General features: G+C 40.0%; 1 protein-coding gene across 18 annotated transcripts in view; it reads left to right on the forward strand.

The window, feature by feature from the left end:
* Nucleotides 1–14,694, forward strand: part of EYA1 (EYA transcriptional coactivator and phosphatase 1) — a 166,983-nt gene that overhangs the window by 82,910 nt on the left and 69,379 nt on the right. The window lies entirely within an intron of this gene.

The following is a 14,694-nucleotide window of genomic DNA, read 5'->3' on the forward strand; positions in this document are numbered from 1 at the left end:
GTCTTGTGAACAAGTGCTTCTCTATGTATGGATCTTTTCCTACACTGTATGTTTTTAATTTCTCCCAAGCATTTTATGCTTAATTTCCTCAGTAAATCTTCTATTTCTTGCATTGGCTCTCAAACCTCTCGTCCCATTGTCCTAACATTAAATTTTTGAGCCTTTCGTCCCATGGGCTATGAGACCAGCTGTTATTCTCACAGTGAGAGCTTCTTTCTGTTGACTATTCCTAGAACTAAAGCATACGTTATTGCTACAAGTAAGTTTGAACAGTAGTGTACAGACAGCACCCTAAGTCTCTGACATAAGCCTACCCTGTCAATTCTAACAGTTAGTCTTAAGTCATGAAAACAATATTTTGTCTAAAAAAATGCTGGCATAAATATTTTTTGTTTTGGTTTGCTTTTTGTGTTTTGGCTTCTGATTTTTAGTTTTTGGCTTTTGAGACAAATTTTCCCTGTAGCCTTGGCTGTGCCATACTTTCTTTGTAGACTAGGCTGGCCTTGAACTCAAACTTCTGCCTCCATTAGTGCTGGGATTATAGGCCTGCACCACTGCACCCAGATACTAGTGTAAATCTTAACTACAGGTATATTTATGACTATCAACAGATACCACCAAATCCTCTACATGTTTTGGCCACAAATATGTTTTGGCTACATAGTAAACAATAAGTAATCAATTTTCAAAATGTGTATGTGATTTTACTTTAAGGTTATATAATATATTATAGCTGTCACTGGGAAAAATATATTGGTGACATACGTATTGGTTTTAATTTTACTATTTAATGCCTATAGAATATAATTGATCTGGAGTGAAAGTTTTTCCAGCTTTCTTAAAAATTCAAAGCTTCTTACTAAAATGAAAGTGTATGAATTGGCCTTTCTTAAATTTCACAGTTAGAAGTCATTGAGGAAAAGTCAAAGGACCCCCTACACTAAGTTTGGGGCAGCAACTTTACTGATCTTCCTACTTGGCATTAAAAGAAACTTTGAGAATAAAAATCATGAAGTCATTAAATGAAAGAATTTGTATGATTTACTAAATATTATTTGATGGCTTTTGAAATAGAAATAAATATTGAAATTAACAAATGTATACTTTTATCAAATCATTTTGGATGTGTGTTCCTTCAGAATTGAACAAACAGTCTGCTGGGTTAATGTCAGTATTCTGTAATCCAGGAAAGCTACAGTAGCTTCTACCTGGTGTTTGGTGTTGTATGTCACTAGGGGTTTCCACATCATTATATGCAGGTGGTCCTCCTCTCGCCTTCTATGGCATCTGTTTTCATCTTGTTCATTCATTTTTTCTGTTGGAATGAACACAGAAAGATAACTGCAAGCTTTTGGGTTTCTTGTTTTAATTTAGGGCAAACATGTAGACACCTATCTGTTTCATACTGTGCATTTTAAATAATAGTTTTATTCCTTCGAGGATCTTACACAATATACTTTTTTTTTTAATCACATTCATCCCAACCCTTCTCAGATCCAGATCTATCGCCCTGCCCACCAATCTCACATTCTGTATCTCTATCTCTACCATCTCTGTCTTTAACTATATTTCTCTCTCATTAAGCTGTTCAAATACAATTTGTATTACCCAAATCCTCTTGGCTTTGGGGCCTGCTCTGGAGCATGGTGGATCTACCAGGGGTGGTCACACCCTTAAATCAAACTGTCTCTCCCTCCCCATCAGGTATCAGATGCTAATAGCTCCTCAGGCAGGGGTGACACTGTGTGCTCACTTCCTCCAACATAATGATGGGATTATGTGTGGCTTGAGAATGGTCAGGTCTTGTGCATGCTGTCAGAATCACTGTGAGTTTATTTGTGCATTTGCCCTGTTTTATTGAAAAATACCATTTCCTTATGGCCATCCACTGCTTCTGAATTTTACAGTCTTTCGGCCCCTTCTGCAATGACCCCATTTTGAGCTGAACACTCTGCAGCCCCTTATTCCCTATACATTGACTAGCTAGGGATATAAGTGTGTGTGTATGGATAAGTTTTCAACTCATTGTGTGTAAATATTTAGAAATATGGTTCTTGATTATATGCAATAATTAAGGTGAGTTTGGTTAGAACCCCTCACACTACCTACTGTTTTGCATTCTCACCAACGGCATTCCAGTTGCCTCACTTTTTAATCAACATTCCGTGTCATTGATATTTTGGATTTTTGCCATTGTGGTTGCTGTAGCATCCCTAGTGATGCTTCATTGGAAAACCATCTCATACGCACAAGCCTTGTGTCTTCGTTAGTCAGCTGTCTGGTCAGTACTATTGCCTACTTTTAAATAATGGTGTTTTTTATATATTGTCTTCAAGTCTCATAGCGCATCCATATTTTACAAATGTTTTTGGCCAGTACATGGGTTTCTAGTAGCAGAATTTTTCATAGAGGAAGTTTCAGTTTTTATGAAATCCACCTTATCAGTTTTTCTTTCATGAATCACACCTTTGGTATTGTATCAAAAATTTATTGCCACACCCAAGATGATTAGGAATACCCCCTGTGTTGCCACCTGAGAGGTTCAGAGCTTTTATCTTACATTTAAGCATGTTAATACACTCTGGATTTGTTTTTGTGGAAGATATAGGTGAGGCTGGGGATTCATTCTTTTCTACGTGAAGAAATCCAGTTGCTCTATTGTCACTTATGAAAAGACTTTTCTCCATTATATTGTATCTGCTCCTTGGTCCAGCATCAACTGACCATTCCGACATTCATTTCTGGGCTCTGTATTCTGTTCCTGATATCCTGGTTTTCTCTTAAGTGTATGTTGTCTTTCTTGATCACTGTAGCGCAGCAGTAACTCCTGAAGTCAGAAAATGTCCTGTTGTCTTGTGGTCTTCTCCAAAATTATGTGTCCTTTCAAAGCTTTTTGTCTCATCTAGACTTCAGAGTCAGTTTGCCAGTATTCATAAAGTAAATGTCTAGAACAGTGTTTTTCAATCTTTGTAAAGCTGTGACCCTTCAATACAGTTCCTCGTGTTGTGGTGACCTCCAACGATAAAATTATTTTCATTGCTACTTCATAGCTGTAATTTTGTTACTACTATGAATTGTAACTTAAATATCTGTGTTTTCTAATGGTCTTAGGTGACCCAGCGCGCCAACCTTGTGATAGGATTGTTTAACTCCCCAAAGGGGTTGCAACCTACCAATTGAGAAAAGCCGGTCTAGAGTTTTACCTAGAATTATGCTGAATTTCTAGATCAACTTGGAACAAGCTGGTATCTTGACAATTATTGAGTCTTTCTAGCCATCTGAAATAGCTTGGATTTCTTTCATCTGAGAGTTATTTTCTTCATGTAGTTCTTGTAAATGTTTTAGGCCTATCTCTCTCCTCCTCTCTCCTTCTCCCTCTCCCCAACTAACATAAATTATGGTTTATAAGAAAGGAATAATCTTATTTCTATTCTTTTTATGTTTTAACCCTGTGATGATCACTTATTTCAGAAGTTCATCCTTAGGGAAGAGGGTCATTCTTTACTATTGACTATGGGGACAGTTGTTATTTGTGAACAAAGAGTTTATTTCTTCCACCACAACCTATGTATCTCTGGATTTGCTTTTGATTAGCTAAGCTCCCTGGTGTAGTGTTGAAAAGGAATGGGAAAGGAATTCCCTTTTTCCTGTCCTTATTCTAGGGAGAAAGAATCTTTTTGAAGCCTCATCTCTCTCCCTCTCTCTCCCTCTCTCTCTCTCTCTCTCTCTCTCTCTCTCTCTCTCTCTCTGTCCCCCCCTCTCTGTGTGTATGTGTATGAAATTAACTGTATTACTTAAAAATTCACTTGTCTTAATTCTTTAAGAATTCCCTACATTCTATTTTGACCATATTTCTTCCAATTTTACTCCTCGTCCTAACTCATAGTCGCTTCCACCTCTCCCGATGCGGCTACATTGTCTTATTTTCTCTTTTTCTTTTTGAAAATAGTTCCTTGGCTCCCATTTGTGCTGCCTGTGTGCTCTCATTTGTGAAGCTGGGCGGCAGAACGTGAGCTCTGCCAGTGTCTTTAGGTTGCCCTTATCTCAAGAAAAGAGGCTGCACTCCGATCCTCCTTTGTCATGGGTGGATTTTGTCGAATGTTTTTTCACATCTGTTGAAATGTTTATAACTTCTTCTTTAGCATAGTGGTGTGATGGCCAGCATTTCTTTCATTTTCCAATGTTGACCAGCATTGCATGCCTAAATCTCACTTGGTCATAGTGTATGATTCTTTATATGCATTCTTGGGCTCATTTGCTGATGCTCTCCTGAGAATGCTCACATGTATATTCATGAGAGATTCTTGTCTACAGTTCTCATACCCTGACGTGTCCTTGTCTGGTTTTAGCATTAGCATAACGCTGTCCTCCGTTGACTAAGCAGAGAAACATCCTTCTGCATGTGTTTTCTAGACAAGTACAGAGAATTCACATAGGTTGCTCATTAAACATTTGATGGAATTTACTAGCAAAGACATTTGGGTCCAAGGATTTCTCTTTGGATCTGTGGCTAATTCATATATATGGGTCTGTTTAAATCATCTCCTTTATGAGAGTTTCGGCAGGTTGATTCTCTGAAGAAATTGGTTCATTTCATCTAGTCTATATAATTTGTGACTGTAGGGTTGTTTATAATATTATGCTTTGTTTTCTTTAGGTTTTTTGAGACATGTAGCCCATACTGACCTCAAACTCTTGACCCTTACCTCAGGCTCAAATGCTGTAACCGTAGACATATGTGCTCCTGATTTATGATAAATTGTATTGTCATTGTAATATTTGTAGGATTTCTAGTGATGGCTTTCTTTCGTTTGCGGCATTAGCAATCTGTACCATCTCTTTTTTCATCATGGTTAGCCCAGCTGTATTGCCAAATTGTTAAGTGACTTTATTTTAGAAAAAGAAAGGCTGTTTTGTTTCTTCCCTTTTTTTGTTTTTTGTTTTTGTTTGTTTTTTGTTTTTGTTTCATTGACTCTCTTTTAAGTTTTATTACTCTGTAATTTTTAATGTTTGTTTTGTGTCACTCTGCCTGTTTTTATCATTAGCATTGGTGGCTGCATGACTGATTTTAGGACTTCTTCAGGGTTGAGTTTCTGTGTACCCAACACTGTGTACAAAATTGCACAGGTCTTTTTTTTTTTTTAACTCTAAATACGTTTACATAGTTTTCGTTCCCATTGAAACCCTTGCTTTCAGTGAATTTATAAGAACATAAAATCTGAGAATTTGGGCAGTATGCAATACTTCCTCTAGCCACCACCACTCAAATCTTCCTCTCTTAACAATGAAATGCCATTCTCTCATTAGAGAAAGCATGTTGGTCCTATGAAGAAGAGTATTTCTAAAAAATTAGAATTTCACTATCTATTAAAGAAAAATTGGACCAAACCCACCTCTGTAGTAATTCCCTGTGCAATTCCAGATGTGATCTGTGTCAGGATCAAATCATGGTTTTGTTAGCTCTAAAGTGACAGCTTGCACTTGTTTTCGGTTCCTTTTTAAAAAAGAAAAATGAGTACATTAGTAGTTTTTTCAGTGATTAAATTGTAGAAAGATGGGGAAAGAAAATTTAGCATGTTTTATCTTTTGCTAATAGACAAATTAACATACCATCTCTTAGGCTTTGAGATATAAATTGTAGAATCTTGTACTAAACCATTAAATCAACATAAGAAAATGCATGTATTCAAAACAATGTGTAAAAAGAATTTAGCAACTTGAAAGTATTATCACCAAGGAACTTTTAAAATACGCCATCTTTTCTCGAAGCAGAACCTAAGCCCCTAAGCCATTCTTTTATATGGACATACATTTACCACACGAATCACACACAAACAGAACAGGATATATACACTGACTGGCACCCCAACTACTATTTCTGGTAAAGTGATTTTTTTTTTCTGTTATAAAGCAAATCAGCAGCAGAAAAGAGTGATTGGTAAAAAACAAAAAAACCAAAAAACAAAAAAAAAAAAACCAAAAAACAAAAAAAACCATTTGAAGTTACTGTGAAGTAAAAGCCAACTGCTTATTTATTAAGAATGAATTTTAGTATGACTAGCAAAGAAACATAATTCTACCACCCCCTCCCCAAAATTAATTGGTTGAATTCTCCCTTTGCACTCACTGAGCGCATGGAGACGGGTTAAGTAGGTAAGGTGATGTGCAGGAACTTAGCCAATATTGAATTTCAAGTGACAGAGGAAAAAAAAATCAGTGCAAGAGGGAATTCAATATGCATGGGAAAGCATTTGTTCCCTCTGCCTCTTTGATCCCTGCCAAGGCACAAGAAACTAGAGCAAAGGACTTGAAAAACGGGACGGATCTTGTGCAAAGCCCAGAACGCCGTGCTCTTGCAGGAACTCAGTGTGACAGGATGAAAGGCCAAATGCCCAGGCATCTCCCCATAAACACAGGAGATGGGGGTCTGGACCCAAGCACTGGACATGCCTGGGAGTGCTCACTGTAGAAATGGTCCTGAGGTTTGCAATTGCATGCACCCCACTCACCCATGCTGGCCGTGGCCTGAATGGTTAGAAAATCTGCAGGCCATACTTGCTCATTTTCACAGATGCCTGTAGACGTTGGAGAAGTTTGCAATTTGTTCAGCTCAAGAAAACCATTTCAGTGAAACAATCTCCACTAACATTTTTGGAAACATTTGTCAGAAAAACAAATGTTTGTATCTAAAATAGCCGAGCTATTAAGATGTGAGAAAGGGAAACAGATGTGTGTTAGGGATTGTTAGATTTGTGTGTCTTGATGGCATTTGTTTTCTTTCTTTCTGTTTCCCCGGAGAAGGTGCAGTGTTACCCTTAATAAGACTATAAACTACATGGAAATAAAGGCCACTTTTTGTTTTACGATGTCAAAATATAATAAAAATGAACTTTATCACTTACAAATTTTGCACTTTGTTTCTAAGAAGTGCAAATTCAGACTTAGAGAAATTATCCACCTCCCAGCTTACTTGGACTTGTCTATATTTTTTGATGAGTTCAAGAACAGTCAGGGCATCTTACTGAGTCAGTCCAATATGTTGGAGTTCAAAGTATCATCTTCAGCGTACACAATACATACATATGTATATGTATATGTATATATATGTCTTGTGCATAAATAACCAAATTAAAATAACATATTATTTAATTTAATTAAGGTAATGATCTCAAACACTTATTATTCAACTTCCCTTTACAATGGATTCCTTATTTGAAATATCATAAAATATTAAGTATCCTGATGGGCCAACACAGATGCATGTTAAGTAGAGAGGGTTAGTCAGAGAACATACTGTATTTGTGTTCAGCGTCTTTCAATTTCATTTAACTAGGATCAGATAGTTTAATAGTGAGATTGATTGGTTGGTTGGTTAGTTGGTTGGTTAGTTGGTTAGTTGGTTGGTTGGTTGGTTGGTTGGTTGGTTGGTGAGTTGGTTGGTTGGTTGGTTGGTTGGTTAGTTGGTTGGTTGGTTGGTTGGTTGGTTGTTGGTTGTTGGTTTTGGAAGTGCTAACAATAAAACCAAGGACCTCCTGCATGTTGAGCAAATGCTTTACCACCAAACTAACTGGCATCCCAACAAGAGGGTTATGGATAAAGTGTTAATGATAGGATTGGTAGGACGATAGCTAAACTTGTAAACTCAGCATGTTTAATGAAGTCTTTTTTTTTATTACTGAGCAGTAATAAGCATGAACATAGAACAAAATGAGAAAGAAAGACGCAGCAATGTTTACAGAGAAGAGTGAGTCTCCCCTTACCAAGTTTTTTTTTTTTTTTAGTAACATTCTTTAAGAAATTTCACTGCTTCTCAATTCATACCACTGCTGCTACCTAGGGGTGAGCTTTTCTACCCCTTTATAATGTGTGTATAGGTTGACTTTGTGATCATAGATTGATTTGGAAATCATGTGTGTCATTGTTTTCTGAGAAGATAGATTCTGCATTTTAAACTCGGTGAAAAATATCCAGAATATAATTGGACTATAAATCAACACCCATCTTGTATCTGTAAATCCACTTTACAAATTTCACATGAAGTAGTTGGGCACTATTGACTATGAACTCAGCCTTTATTAACCCCTTTGTCTAAAGTCATCCGTCACCTTATTCAATACATAGAAGGAATCTAGAAAGGTTCATCTTTTCCAGGCATCTCAGCCTGTCATGGGTGGAATCTCCTGATGCAGGCTGAAGTGGCTGCCTCTGGAAGCAGAAGGGCATGGTATGGCCTTTCCCGCATAGCTCATCTGTCCAGAAGTGGAGATGGGTATTCTGTTGTTCTCACAAAATCCCAAGGTAGAGTAAGTTAGGAACATGGGTTGTCAGGTCTTGTTACAGAGCTCTTTCTACTTTTTCGGGTTTCCCCCTAACCTTTGACATGATGACGCTCCCTGAGAATGAATCTCATATATCTTGTTTCCCTGACAATGATTGTCCAAGTACCCTACACATCAGCCAGGCAATATCTCTGAATACCTCTTGGGCACCACACTCCCCTAGAGTTCAGTGTAAGGAAAGTGACATGGTCAGTAGGGACTTGGGGGTTGTGATAACTGTCCCTGGATTTGAATGTGCCACTTCCTCTGGGAAGGCCCTGAGCAGCAGATCTCTTTGATTTAAGAATCATATAGGTTGAGCATCCCTCCCAGGAGATTATAGAAACCAGAAGGGTTCTTAATGACTTTTCAAAATGGTGAACTAGCTGCATGGACGTAATGACAATTCGCAGGAGTAGAGGGTGGCTACATTGGCTTAATACACTCCCTGGATGCAGAGAATGGAAGTGGTTTTCAGGAATGTCTTCGTGTGCCTTAAGGCCATCACATGAGGTTAGGGTGGTATTTTTCCATGTGGGATCATGTTAAAAATCAAAATATCCTGGACATTTGGAACATTTTGACTGCTTTGGATTAAAGTTCTCAACTTGGGTGCTTTTTGTCTGTGGTGAAAGGTAGCTGCACAAATGAGATGGAAAGATTAGCAAAGTATCTAGGCCCTTGGATATTCTCTTCCACTCACACATCCGATGGCGATTTGTAAATACATGTGTGCCAGACACCATGATCAGTGCTGAGGCTAAAGAGGTGACAAGATGAAGTCTGAACTCAGGTCACCAGTGGGTTTTCCCTGCTGGAAGTCCGTTATCGCTGTGCGCTGTGTTGTTCTATACTTATGTCAGAGAAGCCTGCAAAGCATGACTTACACATTGAATGGCTGTGAGGACTTGGAGCCAGCTTCCGAGCTGTGTGAGGAGAAGGAGACATTGTGAGGTTATCCACAGAGCACTAGAGAGTAGGTAATGAACACATTTGCAGAGAAGATAATGTTCTATTTAGTCACTAGCCTGTCACTGGAGTGTTCATTTACCTAGAAGACCTCAGCTAGTGCCTGGGTGAAAGGGATGTCATAGCTACAAAGTGAAAATAGACAATTCAAGGCAATTATGTGCAATTAATTCAATCAGCATTGATTCCTGGACTACCGGTTTACAATCTAATACCAGTCACCAAGTTGGCAAGCCTCTAGTTGATTTCGTACAAAAGCTTAAGAGAAGATTGAACTTTTAACAACCCAAGTTATCAAGATTCCTTTAAGTCTTCTATCATTTCATTTTGTTTCATTTTGGCTTGGGTGTGGTGGTGGTGACAGGGTGCCTGCATGCATGTGCATGTATGTATATGTGTATGTAGTATACACACGCATATATGCATGAGTACATGTGTGGAGAGTAGCGGGGACACCGGGTGCGCTGTTCTATGCTGCCCACTTTGTTCCCTTGAAACTGTGCTAGTCACATGGCCTGGTGCTGGGCTTGTGGCCAGGAAACCCCCAGTAATCCTCATGCCTCCCCTCCCACAGTATGGGTGGTCAAGCCTTTTATATGGGTGCTGGGATCTGAAATCAGTTCCTTGGGCAGTAAACACTCTACCACTGATCCATCTCACCAGCCACAAGTGTGATATTTTTTGGTAAGATAGTAGCCACCGAGAATATAATAATAATAATAATAATAATAATAATAATAATAATAATAATAGTAGTAGTAGTAGTAGTAGTAGTAGTAGTAGTAGTAGTAGTAGTAGTAGAGTAGTAGTAGTAGTAGTAGTAGTAGTAATAGAATAGAAGTATTCAGGGCATTATTTTTTCTTTCTTTTATTTGTTTGTTTGTTTCTTCCTTCCTGTTTGCTGGGATCTCATAAAAGGAAATCTCCATACTCTCTCAGGTAACTGAAGGTTAATAGCACCTTACTTTGGTGTCCCTGTGAGTCCCAAATGTCGTTTGAGGACTATCACAGGCTCTCTTCGGCCTCTGGCCTTCTGCCTGGACTCTTCCTGGCAGTGCTCTGTGATTTCCCCAGAGAATATAATGGCTCACTCAACCCAGAAACTCATAACTACATTAGAAGTAACCACTGAGGGCCATGTGATAGCTCTGTGAGTAAAGGCACCTGCTGTCAAGATTAATGATCCAAGTTCAACACCCAAGGCCCACTTTGTGGAAGGAGAGAACTGACTCCATCAAGTTGTCCTTGGGGTGCCACATGTACCTTTGTCTTGTACTGACTGTAAATCCTGGGGTACAGTAGCCTGTTGGTTCCACTGTCCCCGGGTAAAGTGCTCTGAGGTCTTCCAGAATCCAAGTAAAAATCTGAGTGTGGTAACGCATACATGTAATTCTGGTACCGATGAGTTCAGGGGAGGCAGAAGCAGGAGAATGCCTGGGGCTCTTAGTATGTAGATAGCTGAGGATTAGAGCCTGAGCTTGCCCTTAGGCCCTCACACACATGTGCACTTGGAACACACATTCATGGGAAAACACACAGTGATCTAATATTTGCTAGGTAGGTTATTGGCAACCTTTCTTGGAAAAGTAGGGTGTAAATCATTCAGAAAATAAAAATAAAAGGGGAAATGTTTTATTCAGCAGTCACTGAGTACTTAGGAAGCACGTGGACTTGTATACTGAGTTACATACAGCTCTGGAACTGAATAATGTCACCTCTTTGAGTCATGTGCGCACAGACCATTTTGAACATTCACATGTACATTAGTCAGCTTCCTGTCTCTGTAACAAGCTGCCTGAGAAAATGAACACATGAAGAGAAAAGGTTTACTTGGACCCATGCTTTTGGCAGTTGTAGTCTAAAATGTGTTGGCTTCATTGCTTCGGGCCTGTGGAATGGTGGCACATCATGGTGGGATGTGTGGCAGGCAAACACATGCTCTCAGGAAGCAAAAGAAAAATTGAGGCCATGGATGCAGTTCTACAGTTTTCTCTGGGGGAAACTCCCAGTGACCAAGAATGCATCCCTGGAAGGTTTTTATGATGGTGCAGATGTGGCCGAGACATAGAGCATTTGCCGCCATGTATTAGGCTCTGGGATGGCTTCCCAGTACTGCAAAATAAGAGAAATCAACATAGTTTTCTCTGCTTCCCAGTAGTGCTACCCTGGGGTCCAAGTCAGTAACAAATGGGACTCAAAAGACATTGAGTATTCAAACCTCAGCACCATTCAGTTGTAGCCTCTAAGAGCACACAGTACCCCACACTTTCCTTCCTCACATTTGGAGCCCCAAACCTCCTTAAGTCAAGTGCTTTATTTTTAAAAGTGTACTGTGTGTGAAAAAACAGATCCCAACATAAGAACTGAAGGGTTCTCAGTGTGTATTTGCTTTATGCATCACCCCATACTACCTTTCTGTCCTTAGTGCATCACGGGAACTGTAGGAATTACCTGAGATCCTTCTCCCCATGCCTTCTTTAGGGTTTTCCCTCCAGCACCTGCTTCAGAAGTTGTTTCATCTAATGATTTTCCTGGACTCATCTTCTGAGATAGATAAGAGTTACAGTAAAAGACTGTATTTCCCTCGAGATATATTCAATTGTGCTATTAAATCACATTGCTCTGTTTCCTAAACATAGGGAATGTAGGAAGGACTAGTGCCTCTGTGGAGAAATGTGAGGATTTGAAGATGTGCTTCAAGGGGGCTGAGGATACAGCTTAGAGGTAGACCACTTGCCTAGTATGTGTGCGGTCCTGAGTTCACTCCCTGGTACCCTCCATACCAAATAGAAAAGAAGAAGGGGGAGGGGGTTGGTGACAGAGGCAGAGACAGAGAGACAGAGACAGAGACACACAGAGAAAACATGATCAAGCCAAAAAAGAAAAAAAAAGTGCTCAAGCATTTCATGAAATCAACCTCTGTTTGCTTTGGATATTCAATTGGGTTTGGAGGAGATAAAGAAATTGAGGTCATTCTCTGACCTCGGTGAATATTTTATCAATACAGATCACACCCATGTATATGAGGAACCTAAAAGGAGTTGAAACGTTAGAGTGCAGTGCTAGACGAAGAAACATGGTGAGAAAGTCCCTGAAAAGAGATTTCTCATATAAAGTATTTGGAGGGAAAATAACAAAGGAGATGAAGGCTGTCCTCAGCATTCAGTGATGTCTGAATGAAGGACAGACAAAGGTAGAGAAGGGATATAGGTTTCAAAGTTGCAAAATAGAGCATTTATAACTGGGCTCCGGGACAGGGCATTTTGTCCATTAGAACACACTTGAATTCTGAATTTCATTGACGGATGAAAGTAGATTGCCTGAGAGATCACATTATGACCATCCTTACAAACAACACAGCTGAGCCTAGATTGATGGGCTTGAAGAGATAACATGACAGCAACACTAAGGTGCTTGAGCAAAATATTTTCTTACGCGCATCAATTATGTGACATCTCTATGATACTATTGTCTCCGGTTTGCTATTGAAGGAATTGAGGAGATGACTATCCAGATAATTAAATAAAGTACAAGTGAGCAAGGCTACACTGGGACGTACATAGACTGTGATGTCTTTTATAGGTTATGTTGAGGATTGTAAAAACAAAGCACAATGACAGCAAAAAGCCTCAAACTAATCAGATATTCATCTTCAGCCCTGGGTTTGTGTCCTGGCTATCGTCTATGCTAGATGACACCTTTACCTTATACGAACGAGCATCTATGAGGATGCTAACATACCCCTGATCAGTCCGGGGTAGAAGTAATCCTGAGGTCCTGTTTTCTCTACTTCTCCAGTTCCCAACTCCCAACACAACCTCACTGTGGGTGGATCAGGCCTCCATCTAACTCTAGGCTGTTAGAATCTGCTGAAGTAAGAAGATGGGAATGAACCAAATGTGATGCCCCCTGTCAAATCCTCCTCAAACAGAATGAAGACACATGAAGCAATACTTACCTGGGACATGTTTCTCAAGAAGAGAGTTAAATAGACCTTTGGGAGGGGGAATTGTCAGTGATCCAGTGCTGTGTGAACCATGGACTATTTCCTTACCAGGCTGTGAAAATAATGTGTTGTGAACCTTGATGGCTTCCAGGCATAATTCTGGGCAGGAAACACTTGGCGGTATGCAGCATAGAGCAGTGGCTCTGGCGTAGGAAGCATGCGTGTGCAATGAGCTGTGGTCCTGAGGATCTGAAAGGATGAACTGCTGGATGGGGAATGTGGAATCAGGCCAGACAACCTCCCTGGGGAGACCTACCTGTCAAGGTGACAGTAGCTAAGCCCAGAAGGCAGAGAAAAAGGAGCTACTTCAGTATCTGGGGTGTTGTGGGGAAAGGCAAAAGGATGTAGAAAGGCCTGGAAGGAAGACTGTGTGCAGTGGATTCAGGAAGGCGAGGGTGAAGGAGGAGATGAGCTTAGGGAGGGAGAGAGTTCCTTGTAGTAGCTCCTGCAGGGGGAGCATCTGGGAGAAGGTGCGTTCCACATAGATAGACAGAGAGAGAGAGAGAGGTATGGGATAACCTAAAAAGTGAGAAGGGGACCAGATTGATGATGTGTAGACACTTAGGACCAAGCCATCAGCCAGCTGCTTCTTAAGGAAGATAAAAAGAGGAGACTGAACTCGGCAATGTCAGACGGTGCAGCCCATTGTCAGCACAGAGACAGTCGCTTAGACAACACAGGAGCAACCATTTAGAAAACACAGGTGACGATCTACCTCAATCCTAAAACATGTATTCAGCATGCGTGAGGCTCTGAGTTCAGTCCCCAATAAACACTCACAAGCATTAGAACGACATTGGAGAACCTTTTGTTCCATTCCCTAGATCCCAAAAAGTCAAGGCTAGTGTGTCTGCCTTAGACGAATTTGTTTCCAAGATTATTTTTACAAAAAGAATTTCATATTAGGGCCCTTTAAAGGAAGCATTTCAACATTGTTCCACTTTTATTGGTTGTTTTTAAAGCAGGAAACCTGATGGAATGTGTCTATGCATATGTTCTCGGCTGTGAGCACTTGGCTTCTATGATATTGATTCACATGAGAATTCAAGTATGGCGTTGAGGCCACTGCTGACATTTCTTTAGGGTTTTGAGAGTAATGGAAATTTTGGGTTTCGATTCCGACAGTCAGTCTCTGGCCAGAGATCTTGAATCCAGACAGCCTTTCCCCTATCTGCCTTATGGGAAAGGGTGACTATTTCATGTCCTGTCTAGCCATAAGAGACATCTGTCAGATTCAGCAGTGAGAGTTCTTTTGATGTCAGAGAAAATTGCTCAGTGAGAAAAGCCTCCAGGGTGTTTTTCCCATCTGCCTTTTCATCCACATTGTCTGATTTTCCAATAGAGTGAACAAGACACGTGGTCTCAAGTCAGATACAGTCCACTTGTTCCCAGTGGCACTGC

This window comes from Acomys minous, assembly GCF_964271855.1.
Source record: "Acomys minous genome assembly, chromosome: 1".
Lineage (NCBI taxonomy): Eukaryota > Metazoa > Chordata > Mammalia > Rodentia > Muridae > Acomys > Acomys minous.